General features: G+C 39.8%; 2 pseudogenes; one reads left to right on the top strand and one right to left on the bottom strand.

Moving 5' to 3' along the window:
* The window catches only part of LOC109460515 (ATP synthase F(1) complex subunit alpha, mitochondrial), a 172,671-nt pseudogene extending 165,845 nt beyond the window's left edge, over positions 1–6,826 (top strand).
* Positions 6,827–8,573: 1,747 nt separating this feature from the next.
* LOC109460513 (succinate--CoA ligase [ADP-forming] subunit beta, mitochondrial) lies at positions 8,574–13,018 on the bottom strand (annotated as a pseudogene).
* Between the last annotated feature and the right edge of the window lie 2,534 nt (positions 13,019–15,552).

Below are 15,552 nucleotides of genomic sequence, written 5' to 3'. Positions count from 1 at the left end.
TATTGTGGAATAAGAACAAAATTAAACAAAACAGAAACAAACTCATAGATACAGAAAGAAATTTGGATGGTTGCCAGGTAGGAGGGGTGTTGGATGTGTGAGTGAAACTAGGGGAAGGGATTAAGAAGAACAAATTGGTTGTTACAAAACAGTTATGGGGATGCAGGGTATAGCATAAGGAATATAGTTAATAATATTGTAATAATTACGTATGGTGTCAGAGGGATACTAGATTTGTTGGGGTGATAGATGGGGGGTGGTTGGAGGCACAGTGAAAAAAGTGAAGGGATTAAAAAGTACAAATTGGTAATTACAAAATAGTTAATTGGACGTAAAGTAAATCATAGGGAATATAGTCAATGATATCGTAATAACTATATATAGTACTAGATGGGTACTAGACTAGTCAGGGGTTATACTTCTTAAATTATACAAATGTCTAACCACTATGCTGTACACTTGAAATTAATATAAAATAATATTGAATGTCAACTGTAATTGATAAATTTCAAAGGGTGGAAGTTATTGATTATATTCCCCAAACTGTGTTTCATATCCCCGTGTCAATATTGTGGCTACAAATCTGTGCTTTCTAATCCCCCCATCTTCTCCCTCATCTCCACCTCCCCTCCCATCTAGCAATCATCAGTTTTTTCTCTATATCTCAGACTATTTCTGTTTAGTTTCCTTGTTTATTCTGTAAGTGAGATCACCACACGTAAGTGAGATCATACGGTATTTGTCTTCCTCTGTCTGACTTATTTCACTTAGCATAATGTTCTCTAGGTCCATCCATATCATTGCAAATGGTAAGATTTCATTCTTCTTTATTTCATTCTTCTTTAATACTCCATTGTATAAATGTACCACAGTTTCTTAATCCAGTCACCTATCGATGGGCATTTCAGTTGTTTCCATGTCTTGGCTACTGTGAGTAGTGCTGCAATAAACATAGGGATGTGTATATTTAATGACATTGTGAAGATTGTGTAGGGTGTCAGATGGGCACTTGTCTTATTAGGGAGACCACTTCACAGTTGATGTAGATGCCTGACCACTGTGCTGTACACGTGATGCTGAAGCTGAACAATATTGAGTGTAATATATATATATATATATATATATATATAGTCACGGGATATGGAGCACAGCATAGGGAATAGAGTCAATAGAATTGTAACAGCTATATATGATGTCAGATGGGTAGTAGATTGGGGAGGGGGTTTATCACTTTGTGAGGGGTGTAAATGTATAACTATTACATGGTTTTGTACACCTGAAACTAATAGAAACTTAAAATTAAAATAAAATAAAAGGGGGGAAAGGGGAAGGGTAATAAGATGTCCAAATTTCCAGGCATAAAACAAATAAGTCATGGGATGTAATATACAGCATAGGGAATATAGTCAATAATATTGTGATAGCGTGGTGTGGTATAAATGGTTGCTGCACTTATCATGGTATCCACTTCTTTAGGTATATGAATGTTGAACAAATACGGTGCACCCCTGAAACTAATATAATATTGTCTGTTAGTTATATTTTTAATAAAAATCTCTTAAAAATGAAATAAGAACAAAAAAATAAGTGTTCATCTTTGAAGAGATTATAATTCTATACATAACACTGAACTGGATAAAGATTTACAGAACTCAAAGGAAAAATTGGATTAAAAAAACTGCTAATAAAAAGATCACGATCAAGAATTAATAACATGGGACTAAATAAACTAATAAGGATGATTTTAATTTTTATAACTTTTTATATAAAATATTACTGGGTTTTGATCCTTGCTTTTTCAGGTACAAGAACAATTTTTCTCCTGAGCCACTTATGACCTATAGCAATTTGGTAAATTATACCTTTGTGCACAAAATTAAAACATTTATCTTTTCCTTTCTCCTTTGTCCCTTCAAAATTCAGATTTTCATAACTAATCCTTGCATGACTGAATTTAAAGGTATTGACTCTTGAAATCATGTTTGCTAATTTAAAGAAAGCTCTTCTACCTAACTGGACTATTCAACAAACAGAAAATTTGGAATTTTAAAATTAGTAAGGAATAAAGCAGACAACATCTGTTGTGGATAACTACCCCAAGATTTTGGATCAGAGCTGTATAATCTACACCTTTGTTTTTTCCTATCTTTCCTTACTTTAGTTCATTCCTATCTCACAAAAAAATCTGAGTCCAAGACCTCACTATAATAATTATTGTTTCCTTTTCCCCTTAATTTCTGTCTGGGAAGAATATTTAATATTAGACATCATATGTAAACCTACTTCACAGGTCAAAATATACAACGTGTTACATACATAGTCAATGATGTTTAATGCCTGACAATGTCAGCCCTAATAAAGGGACCAGATTTGGAAGAATACATTTTCCTTTGGTAGTTATTGCAATAGCCAAACAGGAAAAATCTTTAAATTCCCTTACATGAGTTATATTAGAAAATAGGATTGCTCTTGACCATATCTTAATTAAGCAAGGTGGGGTTGTTGTTAATACATCTTGGTGTACTTGGATAAAGCACCTCTGGTAAAACAGAAATAGAACTAGATAAAATCTGGGCACGAACTAAATAATTAAATAAAGTGCCCACTGACATCTCATGCTTCTTTAATATCTTCAGCTGACTGCCCTTAGGTATTGTCTCCTGGTTTAGACACATTCTTCAAAGTGAGTTTAGAATTTTATTTTTTATTATAGAAAATTTTGCTGTTATAAATGTTTATTTATTTTTATAGCTCAATATTATAAAGACACCACTCTGATAATGGTTGTTCAATATTTTGAGATGATCACTAAAACCTATAATACATCATATGAGAAACTTCAAAAAACTACAGATGATATTTGTCTTTAAAGAAACATGATGGTAAAGACGTCTTCTGTTCTAACACTGTTGTTGCTCAAATATGGCCTATGTCTCCTAAGAAAACCACTTGTCCTTCTACGTGGGTGGTGACATACCAGAAACAAGCTTGTCTGGTGACGTGGGACCAACAATGGGAAAACATACTGCAAATGACCCATCCTGACAATGGAAAACCAATGATGCTTTTAATAACTAGTCAGTGCTGCTTTCTGATAATTGAATCAGTAATCAACAAGCTCCCCAAGACAAAAGTCCTGGACAAGGTGGCTTCACAGGTGAATTTCACCAAACATTCAAAAAAGAATAAACACCTATTCTCTTCAAACTATTTGAAAAAATCCAAGACAAGGGAATGCTCCAAGATCATTTTACAAGTTCACCATTACCCTGATTTTGAAACCAGGCAAAGACATTATAAAAAAAACCCAAAACTATAGGCCGATATCCCTAATGAACATAGAAGCAAAAATCCTCAACAAAATATTAGCAAACTGAATTCAGCAATATATTAAAAAAGATCCTACACCAGGCAGGATCAAGTGGGATTCATTCCTGGTATGCAAGGTGGGCCCAAAATCTGCAAATCAATTAACATGATACACAACATAAACAAAATGAAAAATAATGTGGTCATATCAACAGATGTAGAAAAAGCATTTGACAAATCCAGTATCCCTTTATGATAAAAACTTTCAAAGTGGGAATAGAGGGAACATACCTCAACATAACAAAGGTCATATATGACAAACCCACAGCTAATATCATACTCAATGGGGAAAAGCTAAAAGCATTCCCCTTAAGATCAGGAAAAAGACAGAATGCCCACATTCACCACTTTTATTCAACATACTATTGGAAGTCGTAGCCACAGCAATCAGACAAATAAAAGGCATCCAAACGGGAAAGGAAGAAGTAAAATTTTCATTATTTGCAAATGTCATGATGCTATATATAGAGAACCTAAGTTTCCACCAAAAAATTATTAAAACTGATAAATGTATTTAGTAAAATAGCAGGACACAAAATTAATATTCAGAAGTCAGTTGCATTTTTATACACCATTAATGCACTATCAGATAAATAAATTAAGAAGAAATCCCATTTACAATTGCATCAAAAAACACTTAGGGATAAATTTAACTAAAGTAGTGAAAGACCTGTGAAAGACTCAGAAAATTATAAGACATTGAAAACAGAAATTCAAGAAGATACAAATAAATGGAAACATATACCATGCTCATGGATAGGAAGAATTTATATAGTTAAAATGTTCATACTCCCCAAAGCAATCTACAAATTCAGTGCAATCCCTATCCAAATACCAATGCATTTTTCACAAAACTAGAACAATTAATCCTAAAATTTATATGGAACCATAAAAGACCCCGAATAGCCATGGACATCCTGAGAATGAAGAACAAAGATAGAGGTATCATGCTACCTGATAGCAAATTATACTATAAGGCTATAGTAATCAAACAGCATGGTATTGGCATCAAACCAGACACATAGATCAATGGAACAGAATAGAGAGCTCAGAAATAAATCCATGCCTGTATGCTCATTTAATCTACGACAATGGAAGCAAGAATTTACGTTGGGGTAAGGACAATCTATTTAATAAATGGTGCTGGAAAAACATGGACAGACACGTGCAAAAAAATGAAATGTCATGGCATGTAAAGTACAGCATAGGAAATATAGTCAATGTTATTGTAATAGCTATGTACAGTGTCAGATGGATAGTAGACTTGTTTGGGTTATCACTTTGTGAGGTGTGTAAATGTCGAATTATGTTTTTTTTGCACACCTGAATCTAATAAAAAAAATCAGTCACATTCCTATACAGTAACAATGAGATACACAAATCAAAATTAAAAACACAGTATTAGAATCACTCCAAAGGAAGTAAAATACTGGTATAGCATCTGTATGCCGAACATTATTCAACTCTGAAGAAAGAAATCAAAGACAAATAAATAAGGAGACATACAGTGCTCATGGGAAGATGCAACATAGTGAATGTATCAATTCTGCACAAATTAATATGTAGTTTAATGGAAATTTCTATCAAACTTGCATCAAGAATTTTTGTAGGCATACGTGTAGTCTTTCTTATTCTAAAATTTATATGGACAGTCCCTAAAATAACTTAAACAGTCTTGAAAATAAATAAAATGGGAGGAATCTCTCTACCAGATATTAAGTTTTAATATATAGCTATAGAAATCAAGACAGTGTGGTTTTGGCAGAAGGGAAGACACATAGATCAATGAAACACATTAAAAGACCCAAAAGTAGACATACACAAAATCCTCAACCGATTTTTGGCAAAGGTTCAAAACCAATTTAATGGAAAAATGATAGCCTTTTCAATAAATAATGCTGGATAAATTGAATATCCATAGGTAAAAACAACAAAATAAATAAATAAATAAAAAGGACCAAAAAAAAAGAAGGAGAAAAAATAAGAATGAAAAAAGTTATCTTCAACCTAAATCTCCCACCTTTTACTAAATATTACTCAAGACAGACCAAATACTTAAATGGAAAATGTGAAACTATAAATCTTTTGAGAAAAAAAAATAAGGGAAAATCTTTGGGATTTATGGATAGACAAAGAATTCTTAGACTTCATATCAAGAGTACTATTCATAAAAGGGAAAAAAATAAATTGTACATTATTAAAATTAAAAATAAACACTTCTGCTCTATTAAGCCCTATTAAAAGGATGAAAAGACTAAACAGAATGGGAGAAATAATTTGCAAACCAGATATTCAACAAAGGATTACCACCTAGAATATATAACAAACTCTCAAAATTGAACTGTAAAAAAAAATGACAACAAAAAATCCAATTGAAACATGAGCAAAATATAGAAACAGATATTAAGAGGATATATAGATGGAAATAAACACATGAGAAATTTTAGAAATTGAGGACAGACTGGTAGTTAAAGGAAGTGGGGCAGGGAAGGGGTGTGTGTGTGTTTATAAAGAGATAACACAGTTGATTCTTGCAGTGTTAGAATATTTTGTTTCTTCATTGTGGTCATGGATATACAAACCCCTACAGGTGATAACATTTTGCAGAGCTTAATACACACGCATGCACATAAATTAGTAGAAGTAAAACTGGGGAAATCTGAATAAGACAGGAGGATTGTATCAGTGTTGGTGTTCTGGTTTGATATTTTTCTATAGTTTTGCAAAATGTTACTATTGGAAAGATGGGGCAAAGTGTACAGGGGGATCTCTATGTATTATATCTTATAGATGCATGTGAATATAGATTTATCTCAAACATTTCAATTAAAAGACAAAACACAATATGCTGGGGAGTCCCAGTCTAGTTGCCTCTGGCAATACTTATGTTTCTTCCACTGACATGAGCTAAAGATCAAAATCATGTCCAGATCCAGTCTAAAAGGTGGTTTAGTGGTTTAGTAGATAACAGGTGGGATTTTTATGAGAGAATAGAATACATACATACACATGCATGTTTCTGTATAACCTGTGAATGAGTGTGTGTGTGTGTGTGTGTGTGTGTGTGTGTGTGTATCAAATATTCAGGCACTGGGTCATAACTGGGTCACAATGAAAACATATTTCTAAGGGTGTGCTTAAAAATTTTGCAAGTCACTAATGCAGCTTTGGTTTCCAGCCTAATAATTCCCATGTCCCAGCCGCTGGCTTCATCTTCATCGGGCATCACCCATGCACATAGTCCTCGAGTTAAAGACCTCCATCATGGGGAGGTTTGGAGTAGTTAGAGGGAAGGCATCACCGCAGTCTTCCAGTCTTCCCCTCTCAACCCAGTAAGGGTCCTGGTGCCAAGCTGGACAGGAGAGATGACAGTGCTGTGCAGGAAACTGTGATGGTCTGTGCGGAAGGCGTGCAGCTGAGGGAGGATTTGGGAGCCCAGCGAGGAGAGGTGCATTGAGAATACCCAGCACACTTCAAGTCCCCTGACCTTCTCAGGGGCACCCGCACAGATGTGATGTCTTTATGGCTAGCAGGCAGGAAAGAGGACTATAACCCTTCAGGTCTGCCTCTCGCCAGTGCTGCCACCAGTGACCAGAGCTCCTGCAACTCCTTCCCACTCAGCACAGTTATAATCCAGTGGGTCAGCTGCTTTCCAGGGACCTGCAGAGAGGTATGAGGTGTGATCAAACTATACGGTGAATGTTTTAAAAAAATCATTACAGTAAAAGACACATTGCCATTAATCCCTCTAAATAAATACTTCCCTTGCTTCAAACACACGTATCCCATGTTCTTGCCACTTTCGGAAGCAGTTCTGGAAGTCCTCTTTCATGAGTGTCTTTAGTTGTGCCATAGTGGCTGCTTCAATATCTTGAATCATTTTGACTTTGGTGAAGAGCCAGAAGTTGCATGGTACCAGATCCCATGAATGAGGTGGATGAGGCCACACCTTGATGTCTTTATTTGACAGAAATTTCCGTGCCAGAAGCGATGTGTGACATGGAGCATTGTCATGATGGGAGGATGAAGTAAAGACACTCACGAAAGAGGACTTCCAGAACTGCTTCAGAAAGTAGCAAGAACGATGGGATAAGTGTGTTTGAAATGAGGGAGAGTATTTTGAGGGGGATTAATGGCAGTGTGTCTCTTATTGTAACAAATTTTTTTCATTTAAACATTCATCATATTTTTCCATCACACCTGTAGAGAAATGGCAGCAAGAGGCAGGGACTGAGTGGGGGGGGGGGTGGCGGGGAGGGGGCACTCACCTCAGCTCTGTGTCCTTGCCCCAGCCCTGCAGTGTCCTTTCTGACCTAGAAACTACTAAAAAAGTGATGTACTCCCTTCTTGTACACTCTGTGACCTGTAGTAAAGCAGTCTTGACCTTGGAATGGTTGGCCAGCTCTGTCTCAGAATAGACCCCACTGTGTCATGTCCCATGTCCACACATATGGTTTATTCTGGGCCAGGGATGGTCAGCAAATTTTCTGGGTTCCCAGAAGTAGAAATCAGGACAGTTTCACTCTTCTGGAATGTAACTAGGAGATGAAAGATGGGAAGGTGGACAGGATGCTGCTGGAGGACATAGCTACAAGATAGACAGACACTGGCGGTGTTCCAATGTTCTGCACCCAACTGACTCCCAGCCCCAGGCCCACCTTTCTGTACTCTGCCACCAGGCCGACCCTAGCTATATTTTTAATACTAAAAAGAATAAAGCTTTATCTTCACATTTGTTTATTCATAGGACATATCAATGAAGAGTGCTGTACCCAACAATAATAAACTATCATGTTGCAAGTGACATTCTGTAGAAGTGAAAAATAAGGCTGCAACAAAAGAAACTAGATAACTATATTAGCACAAACAGCCTACTCTCAACATTAAAATTAAATGCAGACCAAATGCTTTTAGAAGTTTTTATGCCTGGATGGTAATTACAATCTGCGCACACCAAAGAGAAAAGGAATAATGATAATACAGAATACAGTATTTTTTAATGATTACAGCACATTTAATGTCTTCAGCCATCCTCTGGATTCTCAGATCAGAATTGGCAACTGAAATTTCACATCCACCTGGGCTTGCTTGGCTGAGGTCACCATTTTAGCGAGTTTTACAACCATTTTAGCAGCTTCATCCAACTCATCACAAGCAAACTGTTTAAGTCCACTGTCCATTATCAGTACCTTAGCATCATCAACTCATAACTGTACCATAGCATGTATTTTAATTTCCAAATTCTTTGCTTACTGCCTTGACTATACCCTATGCATTAATGTCACACTCCATGATTCCTCCAAAATCATTGACCAGAATGCCCAGTACTTTTTATCTGAAGTGATAAGCTTAAATCAGAGGTGTCAAAACTGCAGCCTGCGGGCCAACTGCAGTCCAGATTCCATTGTTAATTGGCCCACAGCAAATTCGAAAAATATATTTAGTTTATTTAAATAAACCAGGTGAGGCAATATGTACTTCACCTTGAGTGAGTGGCCCGGTTGTTTGTGTATTTTACCACATATGGCCCTTGGTAAAAAATGTTGAAAAAAGTTTGGACACCCCTTGCTTAAATGCTGCTGTTAATGGATGGCCTGTGACACCACCACCAATATCAACAAAGCTGGCCGGAGTCTCTCCGAGAAGTTCTGTTTATACCCACTGTGGCCATAGCTGAACAGCACCATTCACTAGGCAGCCTGTACTCCCATCGAGGCCAGTGTAGTTGAGTTCTGTCTTAGCTGCATCCATCCTGCTCATCTTCCTGGGTCCAGTCCTGCAGGTCAAAGATTTTCTTCTGGTGATACAAATAAGCTGAATTAGAATCAAAACTGATTTTTGCATCCATACACAGCACAGCTCCATCTGAATCCCCTATCATTGGATTTATTTCTACCATGGTTGCATCATGTTTCAGAAAAAGGTGGTAAAGCTTTTCCACATTAGATGGAAAACCCATCTTCTGTGCAAGCCAGACAGCATGTTCCTTTTCCATGCATTCTGCAGTATCAATAGATTCTTCAACTGAGGCCTCAGGAGTCTCCTCAGTAACAGCTTCAGTGTTGGCACCACCTTGAGAACTTCCTGTTAACACAGGACCTTGAAATGAGATCTCCATTGTTGTTGCAAAGTAGTATTCTCTCCTGGGATGTCTTCATTCACAAACCAATTGATTGCAAATTCTGCCCTTTTCTGCTGTTTTCTTGGTAAACAAGTCTTTCCCAATCATTTGTGAGGAAAACAGCTTTTGCTTCTTCTGGAGAGAAAACTATCTTCATTCCTCCTTTCAAAGTCTCCTTTCCTTTACCACCAGCTAAAATCTGTGCCTTTATCACATCTTTTAAATCTAATTTTTTGGCAATTGTGTAAGCTTCATCTAGTGACTTAGCCACATGTCCTTTGGGAATGGCAACTCCAGCTTCTTGCAACAATTACGTCCTCGTATATTTGTGTAGAGAGAGATGCCTTTGTTGTTGCTGCTGTACTTGGAGTCCATGGTCATTAAACAACCCAGAACATCATTTTATGAGCTGCGCTGAGCTTCAGAAAGTTCTGGTTGGTTGTCAAAGTTCACAAGGTCAATTGGAGTCAGAAGCACAACCAGGACGCAGGTCACCTAGGTCTCAGACAGAAAGAAAAGAAAGCTAAGTAGAAATCTTCAGGGCAGCTGCATGATGGCAAAAGGAGCCCCGTGCTTCTTTATCTTCTTGTTGTTTTCTATCGTTTCTGTTATGTCAACTGTACAATTGGCACAATGTAGCTATTGCAGCTCCAGACACCTCAGCCACAGTCCAGGCAGGATAAAAGGGGAAATGATGCATATCAGATGAGGGAGTCCCTTTTAATCAGGAAAAAAAAGGTTTTTTTGTCTGGGACCTCCACCAGCAGGAAAAATATTACTCATATCTCATTGGTAAGAATAGTTACATAGGAGAAAATAATAGAAATTAGATAGGCAACTAGCAATAAGGAGTTTTAGAACTCAACAAAATAATTCTAAATTTTATCTATCAACAAAGAATGGGGAAAATAACAAAAAGTAGAATATTCAGAGGGAACAAGTCCTGCCAGATAACAAACATAGCTAGAAACTGAAATAATTAAAGCATTTTGGTGTTGATGGAGGGGAAATCATCAACTCATTAGAACAGAATAGAAATTATGAAAATAACTCAAGTATATATAAGACTAATTAATTCATGAGAATGTTGACATTCAAATAAATTAGGTACTGATCATCTGAGAAGATAAATTAGGTTAGCTCTCACCCTTGTGCCGCACATTGAACAAATTACAGAGGAACTAAATAATTAGATGTAAAAGGGAAACTATAGAACTACTTGATACACACATATAGATAACTATGTATATAATATTGGAGTGAGGGATACATTTTTAAACATGATAAAAAAGACAAAACCATAAAGAAGAAAATGATAGATTCAACTTTATTGATAGTAAACATTTCTGAGTAGTGAAAACACCAAATTATTTTTAAAAAAAGACAAACATCATTTAGGGAAATATTGGCTATATTCATCAGATTGTTACCATCTTTCTATTTTTTTATAATTAAAGTTTATTAGGGTAACAATTGTTAGTAAAATTACATAGATTTCAGGTGTACAATTCTGTATTACATCCTCTATAAATCCCATTGTGTGTTCACCACCCAGAGTCAGTTCTCCTTCCATCACCATATATTTGATCCCCCTTTACCCTCATTTCCCACCCCCTTTCCCCCTTACCCTCTGGTAACCACTAAACTATTGTCTGTGTCTATGAGTTTTTGTTTCTCATTTGTTACTATCTTTCAATGAGTATAGTTTTTACAAATCAATAAAAAAAGACAAGAAGCAAGTTCTTAGTTTATAAAAGAGCAAATTTAAATGTGCAATGGAAAAGAACAAAAAACTTAAACTCCCTAATAGTCAAGGGAATGCTAATTAAAGCAACAATCAATTGATATTTTTTCACCACAAATTCATACATACTTTCTAAATCAGCAATTTTGGAGTTGTATATGCTAGGCCTCTTTTATTTTCTCTTATCGTCTGTATTTTCAGACTTCCTATAATGTGAAATATGACTGGTTTAATAAACAAATTATTTTAAGCAACATAAAAGTTGCCACATAACTACATGGTTCATCCTCAGGGAAGTGTGGATCAGCCCTACTGCCAGAACATGACTTCCTGTCCCTCCAGCACTTTTCACTGCACACCTGTGATGTGCATGGTGCCCCGAGAAACGTCTGTGTGTGACACATGGATGCTCATCAGGGCATTTCAGTGACAGCACTGAGTTCGGACATCGGTGCTACCAGAAACTTTTCCCTCAGCTGCAGCAGTCAGCGTGGCCCCACCCCACTGAGCAGGTGGCACTTCAGAGCTCATCTTGCCCACTGACAGCAAAGCTCTTCTATATACTCCCTTTCTTGATTACTCAGTGCCCTTCTTCCTTCAAGGTGTGACACTCAAACCTCTCCTCCTCCACAAAGCCTACCCAGGGATTCTCGTGTTGTAGGCCCAGGTGAGGACCCCACCTGTGTGTTCCCATAGCTCTCAGTTAGCAGGGGTGGGAGTGTGGGTATACCTTCTTCACATCTGTATTTTCAGATTCCAACACAATGGGCACATAGGCCACCCCAAAGTGACCCCAGGACTTCGCTGTGCTTTCTTCCCACAGACTGTAAGCAAGTGTGGCGCCTCACCACCCCCCCATGTCTGCAGAGAAGGGAGCGCCCTATAGCTTCATAGGGGCCCTTCTTCACATCTGTGTTTTCAGTGTCTAACACAGAGTAAGTGCTCAGTTTGCCAAAATGGAGGAGGGAGGAGGAAACACAGGGAGGTAGGGAAGATCAAAGCCAAGGCTGGTGCTAAAACAAAACAAAACACACAGATCAGATGAACTATGGGATCTCAGAGGAAGGAGAGGGGCTTCCAAGAGGATATGAAGCCCTAGCTGGATATATAAGAAGGATGGATTTGTAGGTTAGAGAGATGAGGCATTCATAGCATCAGGCCTGAGGATGAGGTGGGGAAGTGTCTATACCGGAAGCACTTAGCACAGAGGAGGGCCAGGAGGGCCTGAGCACATGAGCCTTGAGGACTGGCCCTGGCTGCCTGTCGGCTCAGCTTAAAGAGACACTGTCTTCATGATGCCAGCTCAGCAGGCACATGGGCAATTTCAAAGCAGCCCCAGGATGTGCTATGTTTTCTTCCAGAGCCTGTTAGGAAGCTTTCCCACCATCTTCAGAGCAGGGGCTCCCTATGGCCCCACAGGAACCAGCCCTGCAGAATTGAGACCTGTCAGCAGCCACAAAGGTGCCATCTCAATTAAGCTAACTGGGAGAGACGCTGGCATGGAAGTAACATAAAGGGAGTGAGTGTTTGTATGAATAGATGTATATTTATGGGTGCCTGCAGACACGACAGAGAACCACCCAACTCACCCAGTGGTGCACACAGCAAACATCTGCAGGGCCTCCCCATGCAGACTCCAACACTGGGCCAGATGCTAGGGTGCAGAGTGGGTGCCTGGGCCCCACCCTGAAGACTGGTAGCTGCGCCCTCAAGCCAGACGAGAGCCCTGCCAAGGTCTTCAACTGGGTGGCAACATGGTCAGATTTAGGTTTTGTAAAGATCATTCTGGAAACCATGTATAGAGAGGATGAGGGTAGAAGTGTCCGTAGGAGCGGGCGGTGCTGGATGCGGAGGACGCCCACCGGCAGCACTGGCTGAGATGTGGACACGGCAGGCTGATGTTTGCACGGGGACGATGGGACATGGTCAGATAGATTGGGTGCAGAAAGGAGGGGTGCTTCCAGTTATGGCTCAGCTGCCTGGAACTCAGGAGGAGGCCCAGATCTGAGGGAGGTGGGTTGTCAAACCACAACCTTCTAATTGGCTTAGCGATGCCATGTTCCTGAGCAGACACAGTGCATTTGAGACCCCCTGCCATGTCAGAGGAAGCATGACCCTGGGGCAAGTCCGGCCCTCACACGCTCTGGCCTAAGCTGGAAATCACCTTCTTTTAGGTAAGAGCATGATGAGGATGGTACTTCTTGTGAGGAGAAGAAGAGGACATTTATCTCCATATTTACTCCCATCGATTTTCTCCTTTTCCGATGGCTCACCGCTCCATAAACCTAGAACCATAACTGAGCTCTATCTGTGCACCCACCAGGCTTAGCACATATGTCAGGCAAGGGTGAGGATAAACCAGGTGACATAGGATGCATGCAGAGGCATAGACTCTCCACATGAGCCTGGCAGGGGACATCATTCCTCAACACACCACTGTGAGCTGTGCCCCAAGAGGGGCACCCAGTCTCCAACAGGGAAGGGTGAGCATCACCCACAATGCAGGAGAAGTTAAGATTTTCAACTGTAGTGCCCGCCTCACTGGGAAATCTCCTGAACCAAACTCAGTCAGTGGTGGCTGATCCCTCATTGGCAGCATCTCATTAATTATAGGTCCTCTTTCAGGTTTCCAACAAGACCTGGCAGCACAGAAATGTTCAGGTGCCCCTTTCAGGGGTAACCACAGAGCTCCCCCTACTTTCAGCACACGCGCACCACAGCGTATGGATTGCAAAGTCCCCGGTGTGGACAAATATAATGGGGACACAGCCCCCATTTCTTGCGTTCAAAAGTACTCAGGTCGGGATGTAGGGATGCCCTGGCACCCCCACAGAGTTTGCCAAGGGCTGTGCAATTCTCACACAGAGTCCATTTTAGCATTTCCCTGATGCGTCCATATGCTCTTTGGCTCTGTCCCTTTGGTCCTTATGTGAGGGGCAAAGCAGGGGCCAAAGCACAAGCTCTCTACAGAAATGTCCTCCACAAGGCCCTTTATGCCAGTCTTCCACTGACCTTTATTCCCACAGCCACTCTACCTGTGGCAGCTTCACTAGCTCCCAAATTGGTCCTTTCTCTGCACCCTCCACAGGTCTCTGGTTTTGTGAGTCCAACACCTTCCCTACATCTTTTCTATGACTTAGGATTGAGCAGCCTCTCAATTTCTTCCAGCTCATTTTCTAACAACTATAAATGGTCCTGCCTAAGGAACCTTATCAAGGTGTCTAGAAAGATAGATTCTGTCCTCCTATCTGGAATGGAGACTTGAGCCCCCTGTGACTCTCCCTCCATTGACAGGACATGCTCCAGTCTCACAGGACCACCAGGGAGGCCCCATGCTGCATAGGTCACCAGGGCTGTAAGCAGCCTGCTAAGCCCATATTTCCTTTCATGGCAGACCTGCTGATAAAACAACAGCTGACTGTGAATATAACCACTGAAGATCATGCCTCCCACAATCCCCACTCAACCGCAACACCCAGAATGGTTCTCCCCTTCCAAGGTAGCCTCAATCCTGCTCATGGTACCAATTATTCAAAGGGCAAGGTGAGACACACAGCGTGCTATCAGAGTGGAAGCATGGAGGCAGGCTCCCAGGATACACACACACTCTCTCCAATCCAGAGCGATGGTTGCTTGTTGCAGGTGTGGCTGGATTCATCAGCTGTGCTTCAGAAGGGGACCCTGATCTCTGCTGTCTCACATAATTAGAGGCAGGGTGACCATATTCTTTATTGTCCAAGTGGGAACACTTTTAGAATGAGACAGGTAAACCAGGAGGAAGCAGGGATCATCTAACTGATTTGAAAGACTCTGAGCCTGGCAGTGGAGTTACAGAAATGTCCTGTTCCCAGGTTCCCGTGACCTCCAGGACTTAGGTATTGGCACAGGAGTCATTGAGGTCCTAGGAACCTACCTAAGGGACAACCACTAGTTCATCCAGAAGACCACTGGCTTGTGTCTCATCACTACTATTTTCTATTCATTACAGAAACTACACATTAGAAATGATTACCACTATTTAAAAGTGAGGAAACGGGGTCTTACAGGAGTTCAGTAATTCTCCTGAGGTCACATAGCTGGCAAGTCCATGCTTTCTACATTACTCTGTATGGTTGCATTCTATTTTCATCATCAAAATCTGATGATAGAACTTTTTTTTCTTTTCAAAACCATGCCAAACTCAACATTTTTCATCTGAACTCATTTGTTTTCTCCTTAAATCAGCAGGTTCCTCTTAATGTCTTCTCTCCAGCAGTGCACTCCTGCTGCATCCATCCCCACAAATGCAGGACAGAGCTGTGGAATCAGGTTGACTGGA

This window comes from Rhinolophus sinicus, linkage group LG01 (genome assembly GCF_036562045.2).
Source record: "Rhinolophus sinicus isolate RSC01 linkage group LG01, ASM3656204v1, whole genome shotgun sequence".
In the NCBI taxonomy this organism is placed as follows: domain Eukaryota; kingdom Metazoa; phylum Chordata; class Mammalia; order Chiroptera; family Rhinolophidae; genus Rhinolophus; species Rhinolophus sinicus.
This window is presented reverse-complemented; position numbering and strand designations above follow the sequence as displayed.